The sequence below is a fragment of the Pantherophis guttatus genome, chromosome 8 (assembly GCF_059756535.1).
Source record: "Pantherophis guttatus breed Tessera chromosome 8, ASM5975653v1, whole genome shotgun sequence".
Taxonomy (NCBI): domain Eukaryota; kingdom Metazoa; phylum Chordata; class Lepidosauria; order Squamata; family Colubridae; genus Pantherophis; species Pantherophis guttatus.
Genome location: NC_142070.1, coordinates 46,851,889 through 46,866,731, shown reverse-complemented (window position 1 = coordinate 46,866,731; position 14,843 = coordinate 46,851,889). Strand labels below are relative to the sequence as shown.

At 41.5% G+C, this 14,843-nt stretch overlaps 1 protein-coding gene across 3 annotated transcripts in view; it reads left to right on the top strand.

Moving 5' to 3' along the window:
- The window catches only part of TENM3 (teneurin transmembrane protein 3), a 1,586,501-nt gene that overhangs the window by 203,967 nt on the left and 1,367,691 nt on the right, over positions 1–14,843 (top strand). The window contains exon 2 of one of the 3 annotated variants that reach the window (XM_087874726.1): positions 11,478–11,531. The exons of the other annotated variants lie outside the window; for them this stretch is intronic. The gene's annotated coding sequence lies outside the window, so the exon portion shown is untranslated. The remainder of the gene's footprint in view (positions 1–11,477; positions 11,532–14,843) is intronic. 3 annotated transcript variants of the gene reach the window in all.

Genomic DNA, 14,843 nt, shown 5'->3' with positions numbered 1-14,843 from the left:
GCGCGCACGCCCATGAGCAAACTGGTAGGTTTTGAAACCTGCCCCTGATCAATATCATCTGTATCTGTACCTCTGTCTATCTATCTCTATCATCTCTATCTATCTATACATAAAAACCAAAAGTCTGAAAAAATTTATAGGGATGGTTAAAAACATTATACAAATATAAGGAAAGATAAAAATTAATATACCTGAATCCAAAACAGTCTTAATTGAAAAATTTAAATACTAAGGCTAGTTTGAGGCACAGCTCACCTGATAGGTTTAAAGTGCTGCTGCGCAGAACCAGACAACATTGTATATTATGGCAGTATTAGTATCTGCAAGCAGGAGACGAATATAAAATCGACTTATGCGCTCTGGATAATTATACAATAATGATTAATTGAAGTTTGCATGAATATCTTGGTAATACAGGACATGGGAGAAGCTCATGCTCTGTTGTTTCTGTGGGTTCACAGTCACTGGAACATTTTCTGTACAAGTAGGGAATTTTCCTGTATTGGCCTTCAAGGATAGCTGAGGAAGGGTATAGCACCATGACAGCCTAAAAATTCTCTGGTTGCTGGGTACCTTAAGGCTGGCTATGTAAGTCATGGGAGAGGCAGAGTACATATTGGGTTCATTGCCAATAAAGGTTGGGGAACTGGCTAAATAAATTGGTTAACAACCAGTTCTCTGCCCTAATGACTGGCTGGGTAGGTGTGACCAGGTTGTCATGTGACCGGGTAGGCAAGGCCAACTCGACATCACTCATCACACCCAGGCCACCACTCGCCTGAAAGGCAGAGGTGGGATTCAGCTGGTACGGACCAGTTTGCGCTAATTCCACCACTGGCTGGCCCCTCCCCTGCCCATTTTTTGGCCCATTTTGAAGTCTACAAGTCTTAAAGTTGCCAAGGTTGGATACCCCTGATCTAGATGTTCTGATAGATCAGTGTTTCTCCATAGTGGTGGAAACAGCAGCCAGGAATGGGTTGTACTTGTCTGTTCAGTTGAAGGACTGAGTCTGTCAAAGTTGTAAGTCCCGCCCTTGTTGCTAGGGCTTCCCAGATTTTGACTCAGTCCTTCAGACTGGACAGACATGTTGTGAGTTTCTCCTGACTTCTTTCTGGATGCTGCTGCTGCTTGCTGGAAATTTTTTTTTCTGTAGGTGTCTTCAATTTATTCTGAAATTGTGAGTTACTCAACAGACTCCCACAGGTGGTTGAGCCGCTAGAGAGCAACAGGACTCTGACTGGGCCACTCCAGAAGGCATATTCTGTGCTGTTGAAGCCATTTTTTTGTTGAATTACTTGTATGCTTTGGGTCACTGTCCTGTTGCATCACCCATCCTCTGCGGAGCTTCAGTTGGCGGACAGATGGTCGTACGTTTTCCTGCAAAATGTCTTGATAAACTCTGGAATTCATTTTCCCATCAATGACAACAATCCATCCAGGCCCTGAGGCAGCAAAGCAGCCCCAAACCATGATGCTCCCTCCACCATGTTTTACAGTGGGGATGAGGTTTTGATGTTGGTGTGCTGTGCCTTTCTTTCTCCACACATAGTGTTGTGTGTTCTTGCCAAACAACTCAATTTTGGTTTCATCTGTCCACAGTATATTTTACCAGTAGTGCTGTGGAACATCCAGGCGCTCTTTTGCAAACTTCAAACGTGCTGCAATATTTTTTTTGGACAGCAATGGCTTCCTCCGTGGTGTCCTCCCATGTACTCCATTCTTGTTTAATGTTTTCCTTATTGTAGATGTGTCAACAAAAATGTTAGCATGTGCCAGAGATTTCTGTAGGTCTTTAGCTGACACTCTAGGATTCTTCTTTACCTCATGAAGCATTCTGCGCTGTGCTCTTGCAGTCATTTTTACAGGACGACCACACCTAGGGAGAGTAGCAACAGTGCTAAACTTTCTCCATTTGTAGACAGTCTGTCTTACCGTGGACACATGAACATCAAGGCTTTTGGAGATACTTTTGTAACCCTTTCCAGCTTCATGCAAGTCAACAATTCTTGATCATAGGTCTTCTGAGAGCTCTTTTCTGCGAGGCATGGTTCACATCAGACAGTACTTCTTGAAACCAGTAACCCCAAAACAGGTGTGTGTTTTTAAAGGGCAGGACAGCTGTCAGCAACACATTCTCAGACCGCTCACAAAACCTGGGCAAAAGTTTGGCTTCAAACAGGATTCCAGTTTATTCGTTCACCAGGTTTGCTGCTGACAAATGCTGAGTTCAAATGATGATAACACAAAGTCGGCGTTGGGATCTATCTCACCCAACGCCGTTTAAATAGCGGCGTGTCAGCAACTAGCCAATCCCCTCTATTTCCGGTTTACAGCCTCGCATCTGCGCAGACCTTTCCTTTACCCGGCCATTTGAATGTAACCACCCCTAGCGCGGCCGCAGGGTGACTGTCCACCTACCAGGTATTAAACACCCCCCTCCACCATGTGTATACTGATTATGCCCCTCCCCCATGCAGCCCGCAATCGTAGGTTCCAGGATGCGTTTGGGTTTGCTCGTTGCTTTGCACTTTCCCCCGGTGTGGCGAGCGGGGGTCGGCTCGACAGGCGGCTCCTTCTACCAGGAGTCCACCTGCAATAAACAAAGGAAAGTGTTAGTAACAGCCATCAACTCTTTGTCACACAACGGTTCCAGGTTTATGCGGGTATGCTTTGTGGTATTTCCATCTCAACCTATCCGCATTAAGAGCCTCGACTGAGACCCAGGACGCCTCCTCCAGTGGATAGCCCTTCCATTGGACTAGGTATTTTAGTTTTCCCCTGTGTATTTTGGAATCCAGTATGTCCATAATCTCGTATTGGTTCTCCCCCAGCGGTCCTGGACGTTCTAAAGGATTGCGTACCTCATCCACTGGTTTCAGCAGACTGCTTTGAAATACCGGGTGCACCTTACCTAGTAAAGGAGGTAACTTTAATTCTACCGTTACTGGATTTATCACTTACGTAATGGTGAACGGGCCAAGGTTTTCTACTGGGAACCTTTAGTTTTATGTATTTAGTAGATACGTATACCTGGTCCCTCACCCGGAATGGTTTATGATCCATTCGTTTCTTATCAGCATATTGCTTATACTCTTTAGCCGCCTTTTGTAAGGCACTTTTGATTTTTGGCCAGAGATGTCCAATCCGGACCCCCCATTCCTTTGGGAACACCTGTTCTTGGTCTTGTACCTCGAGCTCTGGTATCGCAGCAAATTCCCGACCATAGACTACCTGAAACGGTGTAACACCAAGGCTCCGGTGTACCGCGTTGTTATACGCTACTTCAGCAAAGGGTATGAGTTCTGACCAGTCGGACTGTTGATAGGAAATATAATACCGAAGGTATCTTTCTACCATAGCATTGGCCTTTTCTGCTGCTCCGTTAGTGCTTGGGTGGTAAGCCGAGCTCAACCCTTGGGACGATCCTATCATAGTGAGAAACTCACGCCAAAAGCATGCTGTGAATTGTACCTTCTGTCCGAAATAATGCGACAGGGGGCACCATGCAACCAATATACATGCCTTATAAATAAGCGGGCTAGTTTCCTAGCGGAGGCAGCCCTTTACAGGGGATGAAATGAGCCTGCTTAGAGAACAGGTCAATTATGGTCCATATAACAGTGTGTCCCTTGCTATCGGGCAGGTCCACTATAAAGTCGATCCCTATCTCGTCCCATGGTCTACTAGGGTTTGCCACCGCTTGTAATAGGCCAAGTGGTTTGCCAGGCCTCGGTTTTGTTGTTGCACATATCTTACAGCTTTTTACATATCGCTCGACATCTTTACGCATGTGAGGCCACAACATTGCTGACAGGTGAGATGCAGGGTTTTAAGGAATCCGAAGTGACCTGTTTTGGCATCATGACATTTGGTTAACACTGTTGTACGCAATCTTGGTGGTATGTACAACTTTGTTCCCATCCAGGCTAAGCCGTTATGCATCGTTACTGCCGTTTTGTTCTCTCTTACCCACGGATCGTGTTCTACTGCTCGACGTAACTCCTCCTTCCAAGGAGGGACTGTTGGTCTCTTGTGCACTCGCCCTGCTTGTTGGGGTTTTGGAAACATGGCTTGCACTACGTCTTCTCTCTTGCTGTTATATTGAGGCATCCGCGACAACGCATCAGCCAGGAAGTTCTGTCCCCCAGGAACATACTTCAAGTCGAAATTGAACCGTTGAAAGTATTGCACCCAACGTAGTTGCTTAGGCGACAATTTCCTGGGGGTCTGGAGAGCCTCCAGGTTTTTATGATCCGTCCAAACCTCGAATTTCGTATCAGCACCTTCTAATAAATGTCGCCAGGTAAGTAACGCCCACCTGACTGCGAAAGCCTGGCTTTCTCCCAGATAGCCCAGCCCCGCTCTGCTGGGGTTAGCTTGCGTGACGTATACGCACAGGGACACAAGGCTCCGTCCTTCATTTTTTGTAACAATACAGCACCGACAGCTACGTCACTAGCATCCGCTTGTACGACAAATTGTAACGTAGGGTCTGGGTGTTTCAGGATGGGTTCTTGGGAAAACAACTCCTTCAGCTTCTCGAACGCGTGTTGACACTCTGGTGTCCACGGTAACAGCTGTCCTGGTCTTACTCTGCCTACTATGTGTTTGGTTTTTAACAAATCAGTTAATGGTAAAGCTATTCGAGCAAAGGATGGAATGAATTGTCGGTAGAAATTTGCAAAGCCAAGGAAACTTTGCAACTGCTTCCGGGTCTTAGGTGCTTGCCACTCTAACACAGCTGTTACTTTTTTCGGGTCCATTTCCACCCCATCTCCTGAGATACGATACCCGAGGTAATCTAACTTCGTGCAATGAAACTCACACTTAGATAACTTCACGAAGACCCTGGCATTTAGTAATTTGAGCAAGACCTGTCGTACCAATTGTACATGTTCCTCCAGGTTGTTTGAATATATAAGAATATCGTCTAAGTAGACGAGGACACCGCGATACAAATGTTCATGCAGGACCTCATTGATGACCTGCATGAAAACGGCTGGAGCCCCTTGCAACCCAAAGGGCATTACTCTGAATTTATAACTACCTAAAGGACAGTTGAAAGTGGTTTTCCACTCGTCTCCTGGCCATATGCGTACCCTGTAATAAGCTTCCCGCAGATCGAGCTTAGTAAATATATTCCCTGTGGACAATGTGGTTAGAAGGTCTTTCATCAAAGGTAAAGGGTAGAGGTGCTCAACGCACACAGCATTCAATCCCCTAAAATCGACACATAAACGTAAGCCCCCATCTTTTTTCTCACGGAATAGGACTGGGTCGGCCATTTTTGGTCATCGCATACATGCGTGGTTTGGGCAGCTTGACACCAGGGATTAGCTCTATGGCGCAGTCAGTTGCTCTATGCGGGGGCAATGTTTCACACTCTTCCTCATCAAAAACTGCAGCTAGGTCCTTATAGACCTCTGGATATCCTAAGCCCTCACCCACGTTCTCCCCATATCGTTGAGTTTGTGAGTGGGCCTCAGGGAGCAGCTCTGGACCCACGCTAATTCTCAGCTTCCGGTAGCCACTTTCCCACCATATTGTGGGACGCCACTTATCTAACCAGGCCAATCCCAATATAACTGGCTCGATCATATGGTCTACCACTACAAAATGGATCTGTTCCTGATGTTCCCCAATCTCCAAGTGTACGCGCTCCATAACATACGTGGCCGGGCCTCCCCCCAAAAGAGACCCATCCATTTGTTCAAATCGTATAGGGGCGTTCAGTTTTAACATGCGGAGACCCAAGCTGTCTACTACTATTCTCCGCATCAGACAACGAGTGCACCCAGAATCTATCAGAGCTCCCTGCCGGAGCGTTACAGCAGTGTGCATGTTTCTTAAAGTTACTGGTACCACGAAGGGTTGGATCGGATCGCTTACCATGGGATCCTCTGGTGCGCTTTCCTCGCTGTCATCCGACAGCACCGTCGAGCTCTCACTGCCCAAAGGTCTCTTGCTGCCCGGTAACGTGGAACGGGTACATGACGTTGGGGTGGAGACCTTCGGCCGCTCAGACGTAGAACGAATCCGCTCCTGACCCTTGCTTCTGGCCGTTGGACCTCGTGATGGGGTGACTTGCAAAGGTGGTATGGGGCATTTGGCTGCACGGTGGCTCACTTGGTTGTAGCGAAAGCAACGAAAAGTCCCTCTACCCCCAGTCATCACAGGTCGGACAGACATGGAACCGCTTGTTCCTTGCTCTCTCTGGGCCGACGGCTTGGTCACTGCATACCGTTGTGGTTGAGGCAGCCGTGTTCGGAATTCCCTCAACCTCACTTCTAATTCCACCGCCTTGAACCATTCTGACAGCCTTGGTGGTAAGCCCCGATACACACATGCTTGCCTCACCTCTCTATCCAGCCCAGCTCTGAACTGGTGCACGAGTAAACGTTCAGGCCAGGAACGGAGTCACCCAGCTAGAGTGCGAAATTCCTTTATGTATTCCCTAGCCGGACGCCCACGCTGTTTCAATGCCAACAGCTCCCCCTCTGTGACCTGGACTCTTGCACTATCCCCAAAACGACTTCTCAATGCTTCTAGGAATAAGCCTACATCAGCCAATTCTTTTGCATGCTCGCTATGGAGGTCTGCGACCCAGTTAGCTGCCTCCCCATGCAAGACAACAGTGATGGCTATAATCATAGCCCACTGCGAGGGATACATACGGCCATATAGATCCATATGGCTCAGTATCTGGCTTAGAAAAATAGACACCCTATCCGCGCTACCATCAAAAGAGGCCTGGATGGGAGGGGGTCCCCACATTTGCTGTTGCTGCTGGTGAGGCCACACCCAGGCTGCCAGAGAGGTGGAGTACCAGCACTCCGGGCACTCTGCGCATCCCTTCCCTCATACCTACCCTGGCCTACCTGGGTCCGTAGGGTTGAATGGCTCCCTGTCCTGCGATGAATGTCGTGCTTTGTCTCACGAGAACCACCAGAGGGCGTCCGGGGGTCTGGCAGCTGCTGTTCCGTGGCTCTGCCCCCCCCAGTCCCTTTATCCACCTTAAACCTAGGGCTTGCTAGCCTGAAGTGGGGCTCGGGTCCACTCCCCCCCCCCACGCCAGGATTCAGCAGCCTCCCCTCCTGTCATCCAGGGCTGCCACAATGCTACATCGCGGAAGCTGGCTTCTCTGAACTTCTCCCTCAAGACATCCAAGTGGATGCTCCAAGTCCCGTGGAGCAACTCCACTCACCATCATCTTCATCCATCCACTTCCGTTCTCTCCAGCCCTGGAAGGGGGTTGGGGTTTTGGATGGGGGTTGCGTACTGTGCGTGCCTGGGCCAGTGATAGCCAAACTCTGCCACCATTCCCCAGACGTGCTCTTCGTTCCGCTGGGCAACCCAGGGTCCTGCTCCTCACCAGCGCTCACCACTTGCAGAGGCTTTGGCTCCTTCGGTCGGACCACAGGCGGCTCACTGCTGCTCTGTACGCCGAGCGACTCCAGGATGGCGGTGGTGTCCTCCCCCTCTTCCACAGTGACTGGCACTTCAGCTGTCGTGCCCTCCACCATCCCCTCCGGTCCGCAGTCACTCAGGACGGCAAAAACGCCACAAAGGGAGAAACGCCGACTTTCTCTCAGACCACTCGCAAAACCTGGGCACTTCACAAACCATGCTGCAAAAGTTTGGCTTCAAACAGGATTCCGGTTTATTCGTTCACCAGGTTTGCTGCTGACAAATGCTGAGTTCAAATGACGATAACACAAAGTCGGCGTTGGGATCTATCTCACCCAACGCCATTTAAATAGCGGCGTGTCAGCAACTAGCCAATCCCCTCTATTTCCGGGTTTACAGCCTCGCATCTGCGCAGACCTTTCCTTCACCCGGCCATTTGAATGTAACCACCTCTAGCGCGGCCGCAGGGTGACCTTCCGCCTACCAGGTATTAAACACCCCCCTCCACCATGTGTATACTGATTATGCCCCTCCCCCGTGCAGCCCGCAATTGTAGGTTCCAGGATGCTTCTGGGTTTGCTCGTTGCTTTGCACTTTCCCCCGGTGTGGCGAGCGGGGGTCGGCTCGACACACATCCAATATCATCACACTGATTGGAGTCAAGGTTGGCTCACTCCTGGCTCCAATTAGCTCTTGGAGAAGTCATTAGGCTAGGGGCTCACATACTTTTTCCTCCCTGCACTGTGAATGTTTACATGTTATGTTCAATTAAACCATGGCAACATCTAATGTTTGTGTAGTATTATTTTAAGCAGACTGTGTTTTTCTATTGTTGATGAAGTTCAGAGCACATTTTTATGACCAATACATGCAAAACTCCACGTAATCCCAAGGGGTTCACATACTTTTTCTTGCAACTGTAGATAAGAGAGTTTAAAAAATTGTCTAGAGAAATTGTATGCAAATAGCTCTAGAACTGAAAGTATTTCTGCACAATTTATTTCTTTTTTTCCTAAATCTGTAGTTCTTAACCTATTTCTAAGTTGTTAGAGGTACACAAAGATATAGTAACAATAGATGAATGAAGTAAGTGAATGCTTTCATCTGCAGTTCTGTTACGTAGTGTACTTCTGCAATAATATGGGTATTGTTGTTTTAATTAAATCCAGCAGCTTAATTGTTTCAAAATCAATAGAGGTATAATATGAGTAACTTTATATTTTTATGTGGATAAAAGCTTTTCCTCGTAGTGTTTTGGATAGGTGCCAGAATGATTTTATTTTCAATTAAAGGACAATCAGGTACTGAACATGTTACAAATCAAAATACCAGAAAGGAAAGGTTAGAAATCAGGGCAGCAGTAGTGAGACACCTTTACTTAGACTGTTACATTAGATTTGTGATGTACAGAAAAAGGGTAGAGAAGAACAAAAATAATAGAATGGGAGAAGGAAGGCGAATAGAATAGAATAGAATAGAATAGAATAGAATAGAATAGAATAGAATAGAATAGAATAGAATTTTTTATTGGCCAAGTGTGATTGGACACACAAGGAATTTGTCTTAGTGCATATGCTCTCAGTGTACATAAAAGAAAAAATATTAGTCAAGCTAGTGAAAAAACATAGACACTTTACCTATATTTGGTGGCTTCTGAATGCACAGAAATATTTTTAGTGGCAGGGAAAATGCAAGTCAACCAAGGAAGGCCTTATTAATCATCAAGACTGAGGAATGCTGAAGTTATGAAATAGAAACAAACAAAAATTTGGTCAACAAATCTTTGGTCTATACACAAACAACATCAAGGCCTATCTTCCATCCAAATGTACTTATTTACTCATGTAGACATATTTAGGTCAAAGTTCAGGAGCGGTCAACATTTAAAAAGTAAGTGGGAATTAATTGCATCCATCCAACCTTGTCGCTATACTGTCCATATTTGGGGCCATAGTAATATTGTGAACATCTGCTCAACATCTGCTCAATATGTACCCTTTTTAGGGATGGAGAACTGTGGTGGGTGGGAGTGTGTTTGGGGATTGTTATGTGTGTTGGAGCTGGTCTTTGTGTGTTAAGTGAATTTCGTTGTATGGGTATACTGTGTATAAACGTAGAATGACAATAAATTTATTTATTTATTTATTTATTTATTTATTTATTTATTTATTTATTTATTTATTTTGTCTAGAACATCGCTGTCAAACTCAATCATGTCAGATGGTGTCACTAGACATATCACAAGGTTTTTTGCCTTTGAGGAGCTGGAGTGGGCATGGCTTATACGTGATGCATCCGGCCAGCAGGCCGCCAGTTTGACACCCCTGGTTTAGAAGGATATCATTTTCATTTGTGCCTTACATGGATTACTAGTAGTTTTTTGGATGAAAGTCAAACTGTATTTTATCTATAAAGCCTTTTACAGCTTGTCACTTTGGTACCTCAGGATTACCTTCACCTGCTGAATCGGTACCTTCCAGTAGCTTTGTACCAGCAAAAACTTTGTTATATCCTGCTTTTGTGAAGTAAGCCTAATTGAACCCAAGGTATGCTGATTTTCTGTTGAATCCCAACCTTTTGAAATAGTCTTTCCTTAAAATTAAAACTTGCTGCATCTTGCAAACTTGCTGGCAGTTTTTATTGACTTTTTCTTTTTCTTTTTTTTTCTTGCCAGGAAACTGGTTGAAATCTGTGGGAATGTGTTCTTCTTGATTTGAGGATTTCTTTTTTTAATGTTGAACACCATGTTTTACATTTTCTTGTAAATTTATTTGTACACGCAGTCTAAAGACTATGTTGTGAGATAGTGGCTATATATAAATCAGGGAAATATAGATGAATAGATAAATATTCCAGATATTCTTCAGAATGGAGTTTTTCCAGACAGTAACTGGAAGTGAGTGTAGTGTTGTTACTTTGGGATTAATTATATCCATTGATAAATCAAGGCATGGCTGAAAGTCACTCATGCCTTACCCATCTCCTGAATGGAGTACTGTAGTGTGTACTACATGAAGCTGTCCTTGAAGAGTTCCTGGAAGCTAAAGACCCTGATGCAATCCTTGATCAGTGCAAATTACAATTCTGCTCTTTAAGCTGCATTTATTATATCACTCTGCTTTCAGACTCATTTCAAGGTGCTGGTGATGACCTATTAAGCTCTTTATGGCATGGAATAGGTCATTTTAAGGAGTTGCTCTTCCCACGTACATCTTCTATTAGGTATGGTGGGAGGAGGGATTTGTTCTGGGTTCTGGCTGTCAGGGAATGTCATTGGTGGAGGCTGGGAAGGCAACCTTATATGTCACCCATTGGACATCATCGTCTGGAGATCAGATTGGTTCCAGCTTTACTGACTTTTTATAAGGCATTGAAGATGTGGTTTTGCTATCATATTTGGGGATCTGGGTATATGATACAGCCTGTTCAGTAATGATATTGATTAATGGTGCTTTTTATACCTTCGCTACAAATTGTGTTATATGGCTTTTTAGATAGATAGATAGATAGATAGATAGATAGATAGATAGATAGATAGATAGATAGACAGACAGACAGACAGACAGACAGACAGACAGACAGACAGACAGATTTTTTTTTGATTGATTTGATTTCTAAAACCACTCATCTCAATAGTGAGTCTTGCTTTTATTTTGTTTTTAATTTCTGTCCATATATGTCCATAAACATATATTTAACTAGAAATAATAAAGTTAACTATCAACATATAAAAGTTACACTTCTTTTAAAGATCCTAACTGTTGATTATATACCATACATGTTTGAGTTGTTTGTTCTTACTGTAAATGTCAATCAGACGAGTCAGGTAGGAACTTTTCAGACTAAATGATTTTATTAAAACACATAAGCTCCTGTGAACTCCACAGTTCATTATGTCAGATACAGTGGGTTGTGGTTAGTCTGATATAGAATTTACATCAATATAAATGGAAAGAGGAAGTGATAGAAGACAGGATGATTATGAAAATACAGGTTATATTGAGACAGATTACAAATATTTTAACAATTAACAAGTGCTAATGGTTTTAAAATTCTATTGTGTTCTTTAGAGTACCCTGAAGCTTTTGGATGTGAGTTCAGCAGTCTCTCGATCAAGTTTGCTGGTAAAGTTTATTTTATTGAAAAATTACTTTGAGGCATGAAGTGGAGTGAACTAGAAGGTTGAAATGCTTTGATTTTACTTTGTTCTTGTTTTGTATCTTGATCTTAAATTTGTGTTATTAATTATTCAAGGGAGTATTGCTGACAGGGTCTGGTAGCCATATTAGTACCATTATTCTGTTGATTTCTTGTTCTGAATGAAAATCTACTTCAGATTGGGTAGTGGTCTGTGTACAAGCATGGGTGTAATACCCAGTACCTGAAAAAGTGCATTGGGCATCTGGACATTTCATAAGATATTGCCTGTTTCAAATGTAAGACAGCTGCATAATCAACCTATCTTCTGTCTTACTTTCCTTATATCTGCCTCATCTCAATTTAAATCCTTTATTAGTCTAGCCATTCCATTATATCTGATGAAGTCAACTGTAGATCATGAAAGCTTATGCCCCCAAACAAAATTTGTTAGTTTGGAAAAGTATTAAAAGACTTTTGTCCATTTTTTTCTGAAATAGATTAACATGGCTCTTCTCCCTTACAATCTAAGTGGCTGTGAACGTATAATAAATTATATAAGTGGCATATAGCTGGAATAAAAAGAAAAAAATATCAGGTTACTTTTCTGCAAGCCTCAACATATCAGAAACATAGAATTGTCTGGAGACACAACAGTGACAATGAGAAAAGACTCTGATCTGCCAACTTAATTTGTTATAATTTCAAAGTATGCATTATGTATTGCAGCAATAGTATAATTTACTGTGTTATATTGAAATTATTTGTTCAGTATTTAATTTGTCAATTATATATTGGTTCCGATGTAATATACCTAAAGACTACATTTTTCAGCAAGTTTTTCCTTCTCTAGATTGCCATTTTCTAATTTATTTCAAATAAGAATTGATTAACTATATATTTCTTCTATTATACTAAATTTTGAAAATATGAAGATCTATGGGGTAAAAGTGAAGTGAATGCATATTTCTCATCTATTTGAGTGTAGAAGAGAAGTTTTTCATTCCAAGTAAAACAAACCATGAGCTTATAAATTTAACACAGAGCATTGTTATGATGATGTTTAACTTTAGAGAAAAACCTGAAGTAGTTTTCTTTGTTTTGTATTTCAGTAGAAGTTGCACACTTACATTATTGAAGTTTCTGTTTCTATTACTAATAAGCAATAGTAATAATGCTTCTTCTGTCACACAGTAACATCTTTACTGTACATATGTCATTATAAATGATATCTTGTATAGCTAGATATTTATGTTTTGGAAGAATTTCTGTTTGAATTGCTTTTAATTGTCCATTTAAATGAATTTTTGGTTTCACACTAAGCCTTTCTTAATTTTCTTTCTGTTTTTAGCAATCATTCATTGGCATTGCATAAAATCCACTAAACTTTTTTAACGAATAAGAAGAAAAAGAAAGATGTTGCATATTTCTGATTATATTATACAGATTCTGTATATTAGACAGGGTTCTGAAGATTTAGACTGCTTTCATCTAGTAGAGAATTCAGTCATGAGTACACAAATTAACATACTAATATTAGGTAATCTAATATTAGCATACTTTGTGAACACAGCTGTGTTAATGTCTACCTCTTTTCTCCTTGAACCACTTGATTGTTTTTACTATTGAAAAAATTGTAACATTTGTTACTGCAAAGTAACAAGCAAAATAATACATGGCAAATAAACCTTCTACCTTCAGATTTAATGAAGAATTCTTAACTAAAAGGTCATGAACCAATACACTTTAAATACAATAGCATGTTACTGAACTTTAATGGGAATTCATGCATGTAATCTTGATGTGCAAAAGTGTTGGTTTTTCAGAAAGTACATTTTGTTGGGAGATATAAATAGCACCTATTAAAGGATGATTTGTGTCATCCAAACTGTAGCCTGCAGGAGCGCTTTGTGGGTTATAACTTTAATCTAGTTATCGAAGCCTTGAAATGTGCTTTAGAAAACAAATGTCAAAAACACAATTGAAACAGATCATTAAAATTTTCTAGGAGTGCCAGACAGCAGTCTTTTACAATTTGTATGTTTAGTTTAATAGAATAGAATATAATTGAAGTACTCAGGCATTTAAATTACTTAACATTATGTGATTACTTCCTTGGTAAGCAATTTCTAATGTATAATAGTTGCTACATATGCCCATAAAATAAGCTTTAATCTTATTCATTATCTTTTGCTCCACATTTTTATAAAATTTTCTAATATAATTACCATATATGTTTTATTCTGATTTCGTTACTACAGACAATATTGTTTGTAGATGGCATTAATTATTTGTCTAATGACTTTTAGCAATATATAACCAGAATAACTATGTTAACCATAATACAACCCAGTACATAGAAGTATCTCATCTTCTTTCATATTTCTTACACCCAGTAGATTAATTATAGTCCATTATTGCCAAAATTATAAATGTAAGGCACCATGCATGCTATATTTTATGTAAAGATTCTCTGAAAGCATTATTTTATTTGAAATTTAGATTTGCTAAAGATATAAATATATTCATTATCTGTACAAATTGGAACAAATATTTTGAGATGCAAAGTTCTGAACTTCTATCCCTAGTACATGTTTAATCTTTTGCTTGTCTCATTAGTCTCTATACCCATTAATTAGTGACGCTAAAAAGTGGAATCTAACTGCATTTGAGTGCTGTTTTGCTTTTAGGCTTGTGTCTTATAAATTGTCTTTTATAAGGGTCTTTATCCTGATAGGTGATCCAGTATCTATCTTTTTCCATTCCAAAATCCATGGAAGTGCATTTTTGTAAATTGGGAGGTGTGCTTTCAAACTACATATAGCATGGAGTATTACTATTGATTTCCACTTTGTTGTCTTTCATTTTGATTATGCTTTAAATATTCATATTAATTAATATTTCATTTTTAAATATTGGTCCAAGTTAATTTTGGACTCAAGTGGGAATAAAATAGAAAGCAGTAGTTAATAGCTGACTTCCCCATTATGTTTAGCTTTTGTGGTAATTGCTATAGTTCATGAAACTGCATTTGTATGCACTGCTTGCCTCTCAATTACAGTCTTCTCAACTATGCTCTGGATGAGTCATAAAATTATAGCATAGGGATATTCTATTTAAGCCATTAAAACAATCTCCCCAAAAGTACCATTTAAAGCATCCCTACAAGACGACTACGTAAGTTGCAATTGGTTCCACTTTTGATCTATTCTTACTTACAAGTTTTTTTCTTTTTTTGGAATGGGAGCATAGCCCAATCCACTTTTGATTATTTTCACTGAAATCTTAGTAGAGACTTT